Genomic DNA, 18,786 nt, shown 5'->3' with positions numbered 1-18,786 from the left:
GTTTGCAATTCTTCAATATCACTTCATCAATATCACTTCACTATGCTTAGTAAAAGAGACCTACAAGCTTGTAGATTGGCTATTTCTTTGGTGAACCTTCCCCCCAGAATAGGGATGCTGGGGTTCAAGTGGTTAAACGTCAAGTTTACAGTTATTTTCAGTCAGTTCTGATGGAAACGGATATTTCTCCACGACATAGCCTACCGTATCTCAGGTGTTTATGTGTTTATGTCACGTAATATGATATACCGGTATGTGAAAAGAGAAAACACAAAGTTCATATAATTATGGAGATTTTTCTGCTCGACAAAAAAGTTATGTTCCATGCACTCCACTCCTCCAGGAGTAATTATTGCTTTTCTTATTTTATTTTAATTGGCTACACATTTCTTTTTTTTCTTTTAAGATTTGTTTTGGGGATTTTATGCCTTTATTGATAGGACAGTAGACTGACAGGAAATGGGGAGTGACATACGGCAAAAGTCGTCCGGATCGGGAATCGAACCGGTGACGCCGCCAGGGATCCATGCCTATGTGGTAATGCCTAAGTGGTATGCACTCCGGACCAGTAGGTCCGCGGGCGCCCCAATTGGCTACACATTTAGATCTGGCATAAACTACAGTAAAGGAGCAATCTACACACGCCTGGATGATCTCACTACTTAGAATATAACTATAACCTTCCTTCAGGCATCTCATTCGATGATTATCGTTGGTTTTTCTCCCCTGGCTTTAGATAAAAGGGCTGATTCCGTGAGGTCAAATCATAATGTCTTGAGCCAGAAACAAGCGGAACATGTAAACAGAACTTAATTTGGGTGTATTATCGCCAGAGAGGCTTGTCTGCCTCCTCTAGTCTGCGGTCCTTGTTTTCCCACGACTATCTGTGATCTTATCTGTGGAGCAGACAAGGCTTCACACCTACAGTATATCTGTTTGCACTCTGCCAAGACTCACTCTGCTCTCCTTAGCTTACATTATAGGCCCACAGATAAGGGACAACTTCTGATATTTACACACCACTCCAGTGGGTTCTCAACCTTTTCAGGCCACAGCAAAATAATCATATTTTAACTGGAGACCTTTTAATTGGGACCACCCTCTCGCCACCACCCTGACACAAGCACTTGGTAATTGGAATTGTAGGGAGTTAAGGCATTAACATTGTTAGTTTGATTCTGTTCCAAAATATTGTGAAAATTGCTGATTTACAACAACATTTAACCGTCATCTCTTTTCTAACCTTTATTGGAAGTCGCTTTGGATTAAGTGTGTCTGCTAAATGCCTAAATTGTAAATTGTAACCTTTATGAAACAAAAACGATTTACTGTTTGGGAGTGTTAGATACATAATGACTGTGTTTCTCCCCTGTAGATCAGCTATGGGGGGGGGGAAGGAAAAATAGAGATGTACAACAACGTAAGCTGTTTAGCCAGCTCCTTTTAGAACTGAATCCAATTTGGCCAGAGAGTAATATGTACTGTAATATGTACTATTTTGTATATAGTAATATGGTATAATATTACTGTTTTGTCAGAGCAGTAACTTACACTACTCGTTACTGGCTAAAGTAATAATATTATAGTAAAATATTAAGTAATAATATTATAGTAATATATTAAGTAATACGTTAGGGCCTATTGCCCAACACTGCATATTGACTATGGGTGTCCTGGAGGTAAGAATGGAATGGTTATGCTCTATCACAAATTACAGTATTTCCCATTCACGCACGGTCAGTCATGCATAGACGGTGGGGGAAACCAAGGCAAGGGCACCGACCTGCTTATCAGGAGCGGTTACACAACAAGGTACATGGGTTTCCTGCTCTCATTGGCTTGGCCTGTCCTGTCCTGAACCCCCCCACCAGGGGCGTCACACCAAATTCTGGGCCCTGGGTACAAGGATTCACTGCGGGCCCCCCATGAATGTTAACTATTGAAAAATAGCAGATAATATACAAGCTCACAGCGCGGCACCGAGTGCCGCGCTGCGAGCTTGTATATCTGCTATTTTTGAAAAATCGTGAAAATGTGTGCAAGAAACCCATGTCAAGGACCCCCAAGATGATATGTATTTGGCCACGGACCCCGATCTCAAAATATTTAGTTCCAGGGACCCCCAGAAGCAACTTAAAAAATACATACATTCAAAGATTTTCACACATTTTCCACAACTTTTCAAAAATAGCAGATCTACAAGCTCGCAGCGCGGCACTCGGTGCCGCGCTGTGAGCTTGTATATCTGCTATTTTTCAATAGATAAAGTTATTAGGGCCCCCTCCACCTTGGGCCCCAGTAACTCAGTCCCACTTTCCTACCCTTGTGACGCCCCACGATGCAGTTAGTTAGTGAGGAGGAGGGGGTTCCCACAGTATCAGCGCTGTCAGCCGTGGTATGGTGTCCGCGGTGCTGTAGTGACCACCCCAGTGGAGCTATGAGATATGGAAGGACACACAAACACAGACAGCCCACATCAGAGGGTCGAAGGTCACCCTCCCTAAGATTATATTCTCCCACCGTGGGACACAAGCCGCCCGGGGAGCTGATAGCATGGCCCAGCCCATACAGACCTTTAAGCAAAGCCATGGAATGGTGGTGGAACCCAGTGGTGTAAAGTAATTCTGCCAATGCATTTCAGGAAGCATGAGGTCAGTCCGTAGCTTTCCCCAGGTTCGCAGTGGGAGAGTAGCGCCCATGAATTACATTAGATAATTGACACCGGGTGAAAAAATGGGTTACAAAAACCGTGGGATAAAAAAAGTATAGGAAAAAAGAATTATTTGTGTTTAAAAATAAATGGATTGAAAATGTCCCAAACATTAGCCTCGCGTAGCCAGGCTTACTCATCTGCGAAGAGAAAAGCCTGGTGACAATATCAGGCAGAGAATTTCAACGGAAGACTACAACGCATGACGTAACTTCCGTTAAACACAGCACTTCCGCCACTTCCGCTAGAACCAACCGGAAGTCATATTGTGGCCAGGGTGCCCAAACATTGATGCATTTGCGTGACGCTGTAGTGTGTGTGATTAAGTAGGGAGTTAATTAAAAAAGAAAAACACAAAAAGTATTTAAAGGACAACTTTGTTTTTTTTTACAACATGGGTTCATATTTTAGATTGTAATTAGAGAAAAGAAAATATGATTGTTAAAATGTTTTAATTTATTGCTTTCTATTGTTTAGTGATTTTAGTATTTTTATTTCAGTGGGTGGGGGCATGCGTACAAGTGGCTAAATCTGTCTTTCTAGACACAATAAGCCGGCAATTTCTTTGTTACCCCCACGGCTCCACCGAGCGCGTCGAGCGTCGCGTCAACGTCAACGTTGGGAACGCTCCCGTTTTAATCAATGAAGGGAGCTCCACTGCTGATGGTAACGTCAGCGTCAGACCGGTGACGCCGGTGACGGCGTCCAAACTCAAAAATTGCCCCGGTAAAATTTTTTGACGGCGTCCACAACGTCCAGTCATGTATAAATTATGATTAAATGTAATTGCATTCAGTGGCGAATTAAGAATCCCCGGGCCCTGGCACTTCTCCAAATCAAAGGCCCCCCCGCTCAGACACAGTCACAAAACAGCATGATGACAGATTCATGCACTCGACATGTTGTGAGCTTGTAGATCTGCTATTTTTTTCCGGCACTTAAACACAGCATAAATTATTATAATTAGGCATATATAACACTACAGTTGATAATGCGAATATCCTATGATCTTTGATTGAAATATCAACACATTCACGTTCAGTGGAGCCAGTCGGACGGCAACGTGTCTGCGTCAATGACGCCGTCAAGACGCAGAGCAACGCGACGCAGCCAGTGGAGCCCTGGGGTTAATATTTACACCAACCTCCATAAGTCACATCTGCACATGAAAGATTGCGGTGCATCTTGGGAATGGGCTTATTGTGTCTAAAAATACATATTTAGCCACTTGCATGCATGCCCCCAACCTTGGGGCATGCATGCAAATCAAAATCGTTAAAATCACTAAAACGATGGAAAGAAGTAAATGAAAACATTTTAAAACTCATCTTTTGTTCTCTCTAATGACTATCTACAATATGAACAAAGTTGTCCTTTAAAAATAATATGGGGACAAGAGGTTTCTGCCCGAAAATGAAGATATGTTTCTGTGTTCACCAGATGTTTTTCACCTACTGCTGTACAGGACAGTAGCATATGTTCAATGTCCCTAATGGCAGCGGGAAGTAACTAAGTACTCAAGTAATGGGGGTGTTAATTTACGTCAGGGCTGGTTCTAGTCTTTAGTACTAGAGGTGTGTGTGCGTGCGCACGTACGTGTCCACTGTCCACCAGATGACACACATTGCCAGTGCAACTTCCGGGAACGCATTCACCAGTCTGACCTTTGACCTGTTTGTCAAGATGGATGTCCCCATGTCGTCCCGTTCTCACACAGCCCTAGCAGGGCCCACACGTCACTCCCTTCACTGATGTAAAGTAACTAAGTACAAGTCAATTACCTAAGTACTGTACTTAAAGGGCCACTTCACCTCTGGGACAACCCAATCTTATTTTATTGTTGTTTGGGACACGATCAACACAATCCTTATTTTTTGTGTTCAATCTGTGTTTTTAGATATTTTAGTGTTTCAGCATGACTAGTGATGCATTTTGCATCATCAGTGATGCGTTTTGCATCATATGATGACCCTTGAACACAAAAAATAACTCAGGATTGTGTTGATCGTGTCCCAAACAACAATAAAATAAGATAGGGTTGTCCCAGAGGTGAAGTGGCCCTTTAAGTACAATTTTGAGGTATTTGTACTTTTCTTGAGAATTTCCAATTTTCTATACTTTTACTTCAACTCCACCATACATCTCAGAGGCAAATACAGTACTTTTACTCCACTACAATTCTTTGAAAACCTTAGTTGCTAGTTACTTTGCGGGTATAAGTTATAATATCACAAAACATACATTGACCACTTTAGCCCTATTTTATGCCTTGTTTTTTTTTTTATATAGCCGATCTACAAGCGATGCGACGCGTTGTGAGCTTGTAGATCTGCTGTTTTCTAACATTTTGTACTTTACGTTTTGCTACTTTTGATGTACATTTTGATGCCAACACTTTCATACTTTTACTCAAGTAGATTTTGAATTCCGGACTTTTATTCGTAACGCTTATTTCTACATTGCAGTATTGATACTTTTACTTAAAGGAGTAGTTCACCACTTTTCAACCTGTCTTCATATAATAGGTCCTCACTAATGTTCATGATAAAATATCACAATTCTTTTCTACTCAGTCCAAGTCTCCTAGGAGAGCTGTGGGAAGTTCAGAATCCATCGTCTTGTGACATCATCATTTTCCAAAAAAATAAATTAATCAATATATATATTTTTTTAATATTTAGATTTTTATTATCGGGTGAACAATGGCTTCCACTTTAAAATTGCAACTTTTCAGAAATAGAAAGCCTGCAGTTTCTATAAGCTGGATTGGCAATCGATGATGTCACAAGACGATGGGTTTCTGACCTGCCCACAGCCCTGCTCTAAGAAAAAGAAAGAAAGAAAAAAGCTATTTTTGAGTGAGGACCAATTTTATGAACATAGGTTGAAAAGTGGTGGAGTGCCCCTTTAAGTAAAACATGTGAGTACTTTTTCCCTCACTGACTCCCTGTGCCCTCCCTGTGCCCTAGCCAAGTCCCATACGTCACTCCCCGTGCCCTGGGGTGATCCCCATGCCACGACCACTGGCTCCACATCTGGACATGGGAAAAATAAGATTCCGTATTTATCTACTATAACTCCAAATGTTTTGAAAGCCTCTGCTCATATTTACATGACGCACGCACCATGACGCACCAACTCCGCCACTCGTGTTATGCTTTGGTTTTCACACAACCAAAGTTAAGAGACTTTTCAGACCATTACACTTTTCATTGAACACCTTTATTAATTCTCAAAAAGCACGGCAGAGGTTCCTGTCATTTCCCATGTCATCGAGATAAGGGCGTGTATAACATGCTCGTATCATGGCTAGGAGTCAAAGTCCTAAACTCTGCCAGAGAGAGAAGAATGTTTCCTAAAGCTACAGTAGCAGCATCATAAGATAATGAACATTGCAAGCTTTGTGGACTAGGCAGTCATTACAAGTCCAGGCTATCAAGGTTGGGATGTACAGTACAGCATGGGAGCTTTCACAGGATAAATATGTACCAATGGCCGGGTGTTGTTGTGCAAGGAAAGGAAAGTTAGTTTTACTAAACAGAACGTACAGTACAATTTAGTCAACAAGATAACTATTTGGCCGAAAAGGTATATGGGCTGAAGCCGAAGTTAATTTTGCCCACCTTTAAAATAAATAACAGTAGCATGGAGAAAATGTAAGAGCAAACACTACAAAAAAGAATCAACATTTCTTTTTTTCAGACTTAATTATACCAATTATATTCTAACAATAGTGGGACTGAGTTACTAGGGCCCAAGGTGGAGGGGCCTTAATTATTTTATACTTTTTAGCTATTGAAAAATAGCAGATATACAAGCTCAGAGCGCGGCACCGAGTGCCGCACTGAGTGTAGATCCGACTGTAGATCTGCTATTTTTTGAAAAGTCGTGAAAATGTGCGAACATTTGTAACTCAAATTTTGCTTCTGGGGGGGTCCCTGGAACTAAATATTTTAAGATGGGGGTCCATGGCCAAATACATATCACTATTTGGGGGTCCTTCACATGAAAACGTTTGAGTCACCACTGTCATAGAAACATAGGTTTAAAAAAGAAAACTTTGAATATTTCAAAGCACAAATTTTCACGATTTTTCAAAAATAGCAGATCTACAAGCTTGCAGCTGCATAGTTAAACTATGCATTAACTGCATAGTTAAAGCACAAAATATGAAGACCATTCATGGGGGGCCCGCAGTGAATCCTTGTACCCAGGGCCCAGAATTTGGGGCGACACCCCTGACTACAACCATTGAGAAGCGTCTTGACCTACTGCACATAACAGTATAAACAGAGCTGCTACCTTTTAAACACGTTTTAAATTTGAGGCTTTTTTATTTTCCATCATTTGTATGCTATTGAGATTGTAGCGAGAAAAAGTAAATGCTGCATATTTGTTCCAAAAAGCTTCCTACCCTGCCTGTATACATTACGACAAAATGTGACATCGCTCCGTTTACACAATGCTGTACCCCCTCCCAACTGTATATATGTCCCCCTTTTTCATCCGTTTTTATTATGTTTTGCAAATGCAAACTTGCTTTGGCAATGTAAATATGCCAACAAAGCTCCTTTGAATTGAATTGAATTGAGTTCTACAGAGTTACCACTATGCCAGATATACATCTCCCCTAGCCTTATCTTACAGGACACATGTTGTCAGTGACATACATCTGAGGAGTGAGAACAGAGTGACAGACCATGTCCAGGAACCTTAACCACTTGTGGTTTTCCCAGGGCCCCCGAGGGTAACGGCGGGGGCCGATGGGCAAGGAGGGTTCGTGAGCTCCCTACATCACATCCGATAAAGGAAATCGTTAAATGGAAAAAACATTATGAAACTTCTGAAAAGGCTTCTAGGCCTACACTAGCCTACTAGTAAAACTAGTGGAACCGCGATCTTGCCACACGTGTGAATAATTGTGGTTGTAAACAAAAACACAGACAATATAAATCCTTATTAAAGGTCCATGAAACACAAAATCACTTTTTCTATAAATATATATTATATCAATGAGTCACTTGTGATAGGGAGCAGTGATATGGTTCAGTTTGCCTATAGCCTTGTGGATTCAGAGCTTTCTGCTGGTCTTTGCAGCTATTTCTGTTTATTTCCGGTTTCTAGAAGAAAAGAAAACTTTGGCGCCACTCATTAAATATTAGCTGTCATTGTTCTAGAGTGCAATGTGACGTAGGCATATCTAATTAATATTAACGTTTGTTTAATATAGAGTTGTATCAAGGGGGGGGCGTTGTTTCATTCTGCCCTTGTTGTGGCGTCTCGTTGTGTTGTTCAGAGCATAGACTGTAGGGCTGTCGCAGTGGGGCACTTGTTGATTAGATTCGGCAACTCCATGTTCTATAACCAGTTAAAATGGGCAAGTATTTTACAAACAAGCTGTCTGAGCTTTTTTCCATGGACACACTTTCTCCAGCTTTGGACTGTTTACCACGGAACCGAAGAAGAAGGGACGCTAAGCTATCGCCGATAGCTATTTTCTGTGTAGTGTGTGTGTGTGTGTGTGTGTGTGTGTGTGTGTGTGCGCGCGTGCGTCGTGACAGCGCGCACACACACACACAACGTCCACACACGAAAAATAGCAGATCTACAAGCTCACAACGCGTCGCGAAAGTGACTCGTTGTGAGCTTGTATGTCAGCTACGTAGCTATGTAGCCGAGCTAAATAGCCGTACGGCTATTATCTTTCTGAGGTTAAGATTAGGAATAGGGTTAGGTCTTGGCACCGTTTTACTGAGCTATGTTAGGAATAAGGTTAGGTTTAACAGTTTAGGTATAGTTTACAGAGGTATATAACAAGGATATTTAGGATCTCAATGGAAAATAACAAATAAGCCTTGCCTTACCCGAGTTTCATTTTAGTTGACATTGTATCAGTGAACTGTACCGTCATGAAACTGTACCTTTTCCTATCCAAAACTTTTAATAAATACCTCTGGCGACTCTTCTGGTATTCACTGAGACTGACTTGGACTGACTGAGCTCTGGCTGACTAACTGACCAAGTGCACCCGGGTCTTCCAAGTTACAGCATTGGTTGGCCTAACAACAACGGACTAGTCAATTAGCAGTCAAAGGTAATCATCACCAAAAGAAAGAATTGTGCGACCTTGCAGATCGGCTATTTTCCAATAGCCAGCTACAGTATATACGGTTAAAGAGGTTCAACTGCTTTTCATGCTATATATTGTGAAGTCGTTTTGCTGTGGATCCCCCTGTATGTGTGAGATCATGGAACATAGTCTAGACGCTTCTTCTGGTTTGGCTTGTTTTTTTATACACGCCTGTCTGCTTGTTTCTCCCACAGAATCTGGCAACGCTGTAGTGCAAAGAAAGTACCAATTCTACAAATCCCTTGCCAAGGACCCCCAAAATGATATATGTATTTGGCCCAACTGAAAATGTTTTGTGCCAGGGACCCCAAGAAGAGAATTTCGCGTGTGAGTGTGTGTTACTTGAGTATTTCCAATTTCCAATAGGCCTGCAGTTACTGCCTTGTCAAACACCAGTAAACGTCGTTACTTGCGTTACCATCATCATTAATTTATCATCATCACTTGTCTTTTAGATTAGAATGTTGGAACTGCTTTATTTTCAACCGTCAAACATTTTTGAAAATAGATCAAAAGCTCACAACATGACACCTTGTGGGCTTGTGGATTAGCTATTTTCTAATAGCCAAAGAATAAAACAGTGTGTTTTGTGATAATAAAGTGATAAATAAGTCTACAAAGGTACTAAACTAAAAGTTTTCAAATAATTATAGTGGGATAAAAAATTAAAAGTATTGACACCACACACGCACGCACATACGCTTCCCATAAGTTAGAATGATTCAGGTGTAAACCTGGCTCCCAATGCTAAAGCTTGATGGTGTGAGAAGGAATCTATGATGTTGTCCAATGCTTCCCCCTGGTGGCCAAGTAGAATACATACAGCATAAGTTATAACCTCACTTCATATACTTTCCAGACTGTGGAGGCGAGGCAACAGCATGCAGGGGTGTCACACCAAATCCTGGGCCCTGGGTACAAGGATTCACTGCGGGCCCCCATGAATATTCTGGGAACGCATTATTTTGTGCTTTAACTATTGAAAAATAGCAGATCTACAAGCTCAAGCTGCGAGCTTGTAGATCTGCTATTTTTTTTTTTTTAATCGTGAACATTTATGCAAGTCTTTGAATATTTCAAGTTTTGAAGAAAAAAAAAGAAAAACTGTGTTTCTGTCAGTGGTGCTCAAACGTTTTCATGTCAAGGACCCCCAAAATGACATGTATTTGGCCACGGACCCCCATATCAAAATATTTAGTTCCAGGGACCCCCAGATGCATAATTTGAGTTACAAAAATACATACTGTATATTCAAAGATTTGCACGCATTTTCACGACCTTTCAAAAATAGAAGATCTACAAGCTCACAGCGCGGCCGCTTGTATATCTGCTATTTTTCAATAGCTAAAGAGCCCCTCCATCTTGGGCCCTATACCTAGTAACTCAGTTTTCCCCCCCTTGTGACGCCCCTGACAACATGTCAACTCCAGCTAAACTTCAAAAAATGTTTCCTAGATGTTTTTATATAGATATGACATAAATGATTGATGTCACAGTCTGATCACATGCAGCCTGAGATCCACACAGCCATGCTGTTCTCATGTGAATCCCAAGATCAAAAACATACTAAATGTATTTTCGTGAAGTTCACCACAATTTAAGAATTTGCAATGCGATGCATTATGAGAATGACTGCTATAGATTTATGCAATTTTACCTAGTTTTTGAGTTTGTTTGTTTTTTGCACATTCTGTGTTGGAATTCCTTTCTATTGTGTGTTACGAGAAATACACATACATCTTTTTGTTTTCCTTAATTTTTTCACCTAATCCTGGGCTCTGCTCTCCCTCTGCCACACCTGGGGAGATAACGGATTGACCTCTATGCATGAGTAGTCCAAGTTGTTTCTTTTCACCTGACAGGGGGGATTTCCCCCGGTTATGCACGTATTCCAACCAGTTCCTTTCCCCTCCATCAGGCGCCCCGGCTGGCCAGGGGGAGGCAGTATAGAGACCAGGATTACTGTATGTTTTTGTGAGAGTATCTATCTACCCTAGGAGAGACAGGGAGAACATGCAAACTCCACACAGAAAGGCCCTTTTGCCAAGAAATACACATACATCTTTAAAGAATATGAATATGAATGGGAATTCATTCTATCACAGGTTGAAGTAGCACATACTTGCAGAAAAACAATGTAACAGATTGTGTAAAACTGAATATTTAATAACATTCAACAACAACAGTATTTCTGCTCTAGAAGTAAACATCACAGAGGAGGAAATTGTAGGCTGAGTTTATATTATATTGGCAGATAGTATTCCAGTCTGTTCTCACGATGGAGTGGCAGTGAGAGGTCTTCAACACAAGGTGGCAGTGTTGTTCCATTATAAGGTTCAGGAGGGAATGGAATTGACCATTAGCCTGGAAAGCCAGCCTCATACTGTGCATTCAGACATCAGGGCTTGCCAGGCTAATTGACCATTGCTTTGTCATACTGTGTGTGTGTGTGTGTGTGTGTGTGTGTGTGTGTGTGTGTGTGTGTGTGTGTGTGTGTGTGTGTGTGTGTGTGTGTGTGTGTGTGTGTGTGTGTGTGTGTGTGTGTGTGTGTGTGTGTGTGTGTGTGTGTGTGGGTATCTACAACTTTATGAAACAGTGGAGGTGGATGTTGTGATTGTGGGCTCGCCTGAAAGGCAAGAACACTATGTTATCTTCATTATTTATATATTGAGTTCCGCCGCAGACGGTACAAAGGCAGGGCCCTTAGCCAATGAGGTGTAATTGGCGGAAAAACATTTGGGAGTGGTGTTAGCTGGAGTATTGGTTGAGCTTCACATGACATTTAACATGCTGCAGAATATAGTCACGTTGGCAAACTTAAGAAATGAAGGAAAAACAACAATGTATTTGATTAAGAGTTTTTATTTTAGTTATTTTTTGTATTATTTTTTTATGAGCGAGCCCACACTGTTTCCTAGGAACAGTACTTCTAGTTTCAAATGGTATTACCAAGGGCAAGCATGTGAAGAGAAAACTGGAATTGATCCTGGATGGATGGATGGATGGATGATGATGGATGATGGATGGATATTCCATTAGACATTCTATATAATTACGTCATCACACAATGACATCACAAATGTCATCACAACATTGTCATCACAAGTGTAAATGTCCTTTAAAAGTAATTGTCCATATTAACAAAGTGTCAGCTAGTTTTTACAGCTAGTAAAACTGTTGTTTAACAACTTTGCCTGTAATTTTGTTGCGCTGTTTCAAGGTGGTGCTGCTGTGTGAAATGATTCACTGGACGATACATCTGGAAGGAGGACCTAAGACTTACTACCATGTTGCTGTCGTAGTCGGACACAAGCTGTACTCATTTGGAGGATACATGTATAGTAAGCAGATTGTCCACATCTTCAACACACTGTCCTTGTGTTGGGAGAAGTTGCCCCCAGTGACAAATGGAAGAGGACAAAGTCCCTTTGAGTCTCCCTTCAGGCGCTATCAGCGCTATGGCCACACAGCTGTGCTGGTAGAGGAAATTGTCTACATGTGGGGAGGAGGGTATCCTATATGCAATGTGCTTCATGCCTTTGATGTCAACACCCACAGCTGGTTCAAACCCGATATGTCTGGTACTATTCCAAAAGGAAGGGTGGATCAATCCGCCTGTGTCCTGGAGAAGGTCATTTATGTGTATGGAGGACGCACATCGTCGACTAGATTTATTAATGACACGCACAAGTTGGACACCACCATAATGGTCTGGTCTTTAATTAACACCAGAGGAACCACACCCCCTGGTTCCTTCCGTCACTCTGCCACCATCATCGGGACAAAGATGTTTGTATTCGGGGGCAGTGGGGACCACCAGATGGACAACAGCATCAGAGTGTTTGACACAGAGACCAACTGCTGGCTGAGCATGCCACCTGGACACCTTATTCCAGAAGGACGCTGGTCTCATTCAGCCTTTCCCTACAATGGCGAGCTGTATGTATTTGGTGGCGAGAACAGGAGCCAGTTATTCAATGATCTGTGGAAATTCAGTCCGGAGACCTTTTCCTGGAAGCAGGTTGAGCCCAAGGGGAAAGACCCATGTAAGAGGTTTGGGATGTTCTGTTGCATGGTGGGAGATCGTATCATCATCCATGGAGGACACAAAGGAAACCTCCAAATTTCTGGTGACCTGTACATCCTAGACCTAAATCCTAGCCTGAAGATGTTATGCAAGCTAGCAGTCACTCAGCATGGTCTGGAGCGGTCTGAACTCCCACATAACATCAGGTGGGAAATGGCAACCATGACAGCAACAGAAAAGAAAAAGTGACAGAGACCACCATGCACGCGCGGTCGCGCACACACGCGCGCACCCACAAGTGGCAATGTCTTTGCCATATTTGGCGGCTACCAATAATGGAAGAGATTGCACAGAACCTTGCTAGCTTCTTTTTTGGCACTTACTTACTAAGCTCACTGTGTTATTGCTCATTTCACTTGGTATGTTATTATGCTGGATGTGAACATTGGAGTAGTGTTGTACTTTAGACAGTGCTATTGGTCTAATGGCCTCTATCTTCATTGTTAAAGGTAGGGAGCATCTGTCTATAAAGTCTAACCTAGAAGTTGGACAGGATGATGTTCACCTGTTCCTTCCCTGCAATGTTGAATTTATTCCCAAGATAGGTGTATGTCTCATGCAAGGAGAACACACACATGGGTTTTGTGGATATTCTGAAATCAGGGCATGTATCAGTTCTTGAGTTGTACCGCCTATTTCCGCTGCACCTTCTCTCATACAAAACAGCACATTTTATGTCTTTAACTTCTAGGCCTGACCACTCTAGAAATAAATCTGTCCTGGTGAGCAGGTTTTTTAATAAAAAATACATTAAAAAAAAGAAACTGAAAACTCCACTCTGTTTTGTGGCCTTTTGAGTAGCAAAGATAATATACCTAGTCACCAGAGATGGCGTAGTTCAGAGACTTTGTCTGTCTCATGTCAATCATCACCTCTGTTCATCGATGCACGTCCCACTGGGAGGTGACCTTGTGGGTTGTGGCAGACCAAAGACCAGATGGACGGATTATAACTCCAAACTGGCCTGGGAACGCCTCTGTATACTCCCAGAGGGAGTGGAGGAAGTTGCTCCGGATAAATCTCAGTTGGAACTTTTACCCCCGCGACCCGATTCCAGATAAGCGGTTGAAGATGGATGGATGGATGTCATATGAACTTAAATGCCTGTCTGGAGTTGAAAAGGTTGAGTCAGCTGTTTTCTGTAAATGACCCTGGATGAAGGACTCACTGTAAATATGTTTCACTATGTCAATGTACACTTGGTCATTTTATTTCCTCAAGTGACCTGAGCATGACATCATGTGAAAGGGTCCCAAATGCGTCTCTAAAATCAAGGAAGACTGCGTACAGTCTACATGACTGAAATCATATCCCTGTTTCCAGGCTCATCCATTCCTCGGCTGTTAACTCTTTTACCGCCAAACGAACACTTGTTTCACGCCGCCGAGCGAGCGTTCATTCTTTCCCTCGGCAGAGCCTGTCTGAGCAGATTTTTTTCTTTTTTTTTCACGCCTGGATCTACTTTCACTAATTCTATGTCTACAACTGGGTGCAAGCGAGGGACATACTTCAGCCTTGTTCATTGGATCTGCTGCGCCCGGTCGACTTTTTTTTTTTTCACGACTCGATGAGCGATACGCCTGTCTTTTACAAAAGATTGCGGTTGGAAATAATGGATGAATATTCTTCCATAAAATCACAAACTTAAGCTGCTTTGATGGCAGTATAAGACTGTATAAAATCCTTAAAGTAGGACTGTCATCTAAAGGGGTACTGTCACTTTAAAAAGTAATCTTAAAATATGAGTTAATATGTTCATGATGTCATTGTGAGCAATTATAAGCCAACCAATTAATTGTACTGTACTTAGACTACTTACTGTACTGGTCAGCTGTTGTTGGGGGGCGAGGGGCAGATTACACTGTGACATGAGTTTCAGACGATTTCAGACCGTTTTCAGAGAGACTACGTGACCGCCTTGTCAGCGGGCCTTTAATTAAGCCACATATCAGCATCTACCAACCACGGAAGAATTCTAGCTATAGCATGCATTTAATAAAAACCTTGTAAGTTGTTGGGAGGAAGGATATGTCTCTCCATGTAGGAGGTGAATCTTCAGGGATATTGTCCTTCTTGGGAATACGATGGATCCGTGCTCCTTTCCATGCATCTGCCACTCACTCTCCTATTCTCCAGACAGACATTAAAAATTATTGTTAAAATCTCACATGACTTTGAATGTCATGGTTTTCAATGTCTCATATGTCACCCCATCCGCATGTGTGTGCGTGATTGCGTGCGTGCGTGCGTGCGTGCGTGCATGTGTGTGTGCGTGCACGCACACCCGTGTACAGGATATCCCCATGTAAAAACAAGACGTATGTCTCTTAATTACTCCGCTCTGTGTCTTCCTGGACAGAAGACCCTCCATATCCTCTGCTCCTCCAAACATCCTCTCGTCTCAAGACGTCAGACTCATCATCCCCCATGACACACAATGGACGTGTGTAACACAGTCTTAGCCATCACACCCAGGGACGCGCAGAGAATGTTAGAGAGGCAGGGGGCCGAAATCTCTAAAAGGGCCCTTTTGGTGAAAATATCGGAAATAGCAGACCTCCTGATCTCCAACGCGTCGCGCTGCGACGTGTTGTGAGCTTGGAGGACGGCTGTTTTTGATGCTTGATTTTTACACAAAGAGGACAATTCTTTGATTGATTGATTGAGTATTTTATTTAAAAAAATGGAGAACAGTACAAGTATAGTCAAAACAATAAAACATGTAGTATGTTACAAGTACAGTTAAACACCCTGCCTAAAAGGAGCATCCCCAAAAAGTCATTTTACGGTCTTTTTTGCGTCGTTTTATATTCTTTCAATATAAGATGCTGCATTCAAGCTCAGGATAGTTTGCACAAGGCAATTCTCTTGCATGCTTTCTTCAGGTTTGGCATGGAAAGAGGGCATTTGCATTTCTTTCACCATAGTGAAACTGCATTCATGGTCTGGAGAGAGGGCACTTTTTAGAGATGGATAAGAGGCCAGGGGCTCAAGTCCCCTTTGATGTCTAAGCCTGATCACTAGAGTTCCCAGTGGACACGACTGGGAACTCTTCCATGGAAGCATGTTGCGCACTGAAAATAGCCGATCTACAAGCTCACAACGCCTCGCACTGCCTGGTCCCAACGAAGTGAACGGAGATGCCACGACTCTCCTACTAGCCGGGGAGCCACAGGCCCAAAAGCTCAAAGAATAGGGTTTTACCTGTTGTTCCTAATATACGTGAACGACATGGCATCTGCTTGTGACTGCAACCTGTTCCTGTTCGCGGATGACTCGGCTCTCCTAGTCTCGGGCAAGGACCACTTGCAGGTTGAGAAGACACTTAACTCTGAACTAAGTAAGATCTGCACATGGCTTAACGACAACAAATTATCAATTCACCTGGGTAAAACAGAGTCCATCCTCTTTGGATCAAATCATAACCTCAAAAAAGTTGATAACTTCACAATCAAAGTGGGTGACAAGGTCATAACACGAAAAAACGAAATCTCTTACTTAGGATGTATCCTTGAAGCTAATCTTTCCAGTGAAAAGATGACTTCTAAAGTAATAAATAAAATCAACCAACGAACTCGTTTCCTACAGAGGATCGCCCCGATGGTCAATTCCAACACACTGAAGACCATAGCTGGTGCAATAATCCAGCCCCTCTTTGACTACGGAGTCCACGTATGGTATTGTGACGCCCCACAAGCCCTGAAAACTAAACTACAAACAGCCCAAAATAAACTAATTAGGGTCCTGCTTAGACTTCCCTATCAGACTCACCTCACCGCTACTCACCAGTTAAGAGTGGGGTGGCTCAGAGTAGTTGACAGAGTACAGCAACTTGCAATGGGCCTGGTGTACAAGATACACTACACCACTATGATACCCAAGTACCTGTCAAAATACTTTATAAACATTAAGGATGTCCATAATTACAACACCAGAGGCAGCGCCACAGATCACTTTCAACCCAGAGTCAAAACCAACAAAGGGTCAAACTCTTTTTTCTGCTATACCACCAAAATGTGGAAAGCCTTACCGAAGGCCACAAAGGAGTGTGGATCACTAGCATCCTTTAAAATTGCCCTGAAAAACCACTTACAGGCAGCAGCCGTTCGCAACTGGTAAAAAAGAATCTAGCCCAACCCTACCCTCCCCTGCCCCTTCTTTGTATATACTGTTTGTTTTGACTTACTGTCTTCTATTTTGTTTTTCTTTACATATCTACTGCATAGTACTGTGTTCTATTTGTCTGTCATTCAATGTTATATGAGATACTTCAATGGTTTCCAGTGGAAATAAGCTTAGTCTTTTCATGGATCTCCTTTTAGTAGACCTTGTACCAGTGAACTGTACCGTCATGAAACTGTACCTTTTCCTATGCAAACTTCTAATAAAGTCTTCAATCAAAAAAACGTCATGACATACTTTTTATTTTTGTTTTTTCTATTCATTTGGTCATTAAGGTACACAGAATGAGAGGCCTGCTCTGACGGAAACTCTGCGAAAAAAAGTTATGGCCATTTGTATATTCACTCCATCGACTTCAATATACAGGAAAGAAACACACCAAAAAAATGAGGGGTCAAACTAGGGGTTCTTGATGATTCTGAATCCATTGCAAGCATTTGTTTTGCATGAAAAACATTCCTTGGGCTAAAAAACGGACCAAAATAACAGTGAAAAGTGATGACTCATCACTTTTCACAGGTTTGAGAGGCTGAAATCTAGCCCAAGGAATGTTTTTCATGCAAAACAAATGCTTGCAATGGATTCAGAATAATGAAGAACCTGTAGTTTGACCCCTTACATGCTACTTTTTTTGGTGTTTTTTTCCAGTATAGTGAAGTCAATGGGAAACTTTTTTTCGCAGTGTTTCTGGCAGAGCAGGCCTCTCATTCTGTGTACCTTATTGACCAAATTAATAGGAAAAACAAAAATTTGGAGTATGTCATGACATCACAGGTCTTCTCTCATTTTGGCACAGCGGCTCCCCGGCTATACTGCACCTCCTCCCGCTGGGGGCTCCTCACTGGCAGTGGGACTTAACAGCAGTGATCAGGGACGTGCAGAGAATGCTGGAGAGGCAGGGGCTGACATTTCTAAAAGGGCCTTTTGGTGGAAATATTGAAAATAGCAGACATCCAAGCTCACAGCGCGTCACAGTGCGACACGTTGTGAGCTTGGAGGTCGGCTATTTTCGGTGACTGATACCACACTGAACTAAGCATAATCAAGTCAGTACTGGAGATGTGGCATAACAGCATGGATTGGCTTATTGTCAAGGACAGAATGATTCTCTCCTTTTCCAACTGTGTTTTTTCAATGGATGAACAGACAGTCATGTATTGGATCCAACATTATGTAGGAATTGCAATGGAAACTATAATATTACAATCAAAACAAAAGCTGTATTAAGGGAGAAAGGATATAGCTTTAAGGCTGTTCTATGAAGTCCAGAGGTAAGTAATTACCTTAATGTGATGACGTCATCAAACAATAAAGTCGACTTAAACTATTTTTTTTAATGAGTCGAGTCGACCCGCCAAAAAAAATCACAGGTCGTTAATGGCCTAGAGAGTGTGCACGTGTGTGTGTGTGTGTGTGTGTGTGTGTGCGCGTGTGTGTGTGCATGTGTGTGACAGCACTCCAAACACACCCACAAACACTATTAAATAAGTAACTGTTCAAACATATTAAGAGCAAACAGCAAACAGAGCTCCAATATAAACACGTGTGAGATATCCCTGTGAACAGAACAAAAACTACCTTCACAATACATGTTTGCTCAAGGGCTGGCACTGTTTCACACTATAGAAGCACACTGACGTTCATTCTGAATGAACTTGTATGATGTGTCAATGGGAG

The sequence above is a fragment of the Nannobrachium achirus genome (genome assembly GCF_963921795.1).
Source record: "Nannobrachium achirus genome assembly, chromosome: 9".
NCBI lineage: Eukaryota > Metazoa > Chordata > Actinopteri > Myctophiformes > Myctophidae > Nannobrachium > Nannobrachium achirus.
This window is presented reverse-complemented; position numbering follows the sequence as displayed.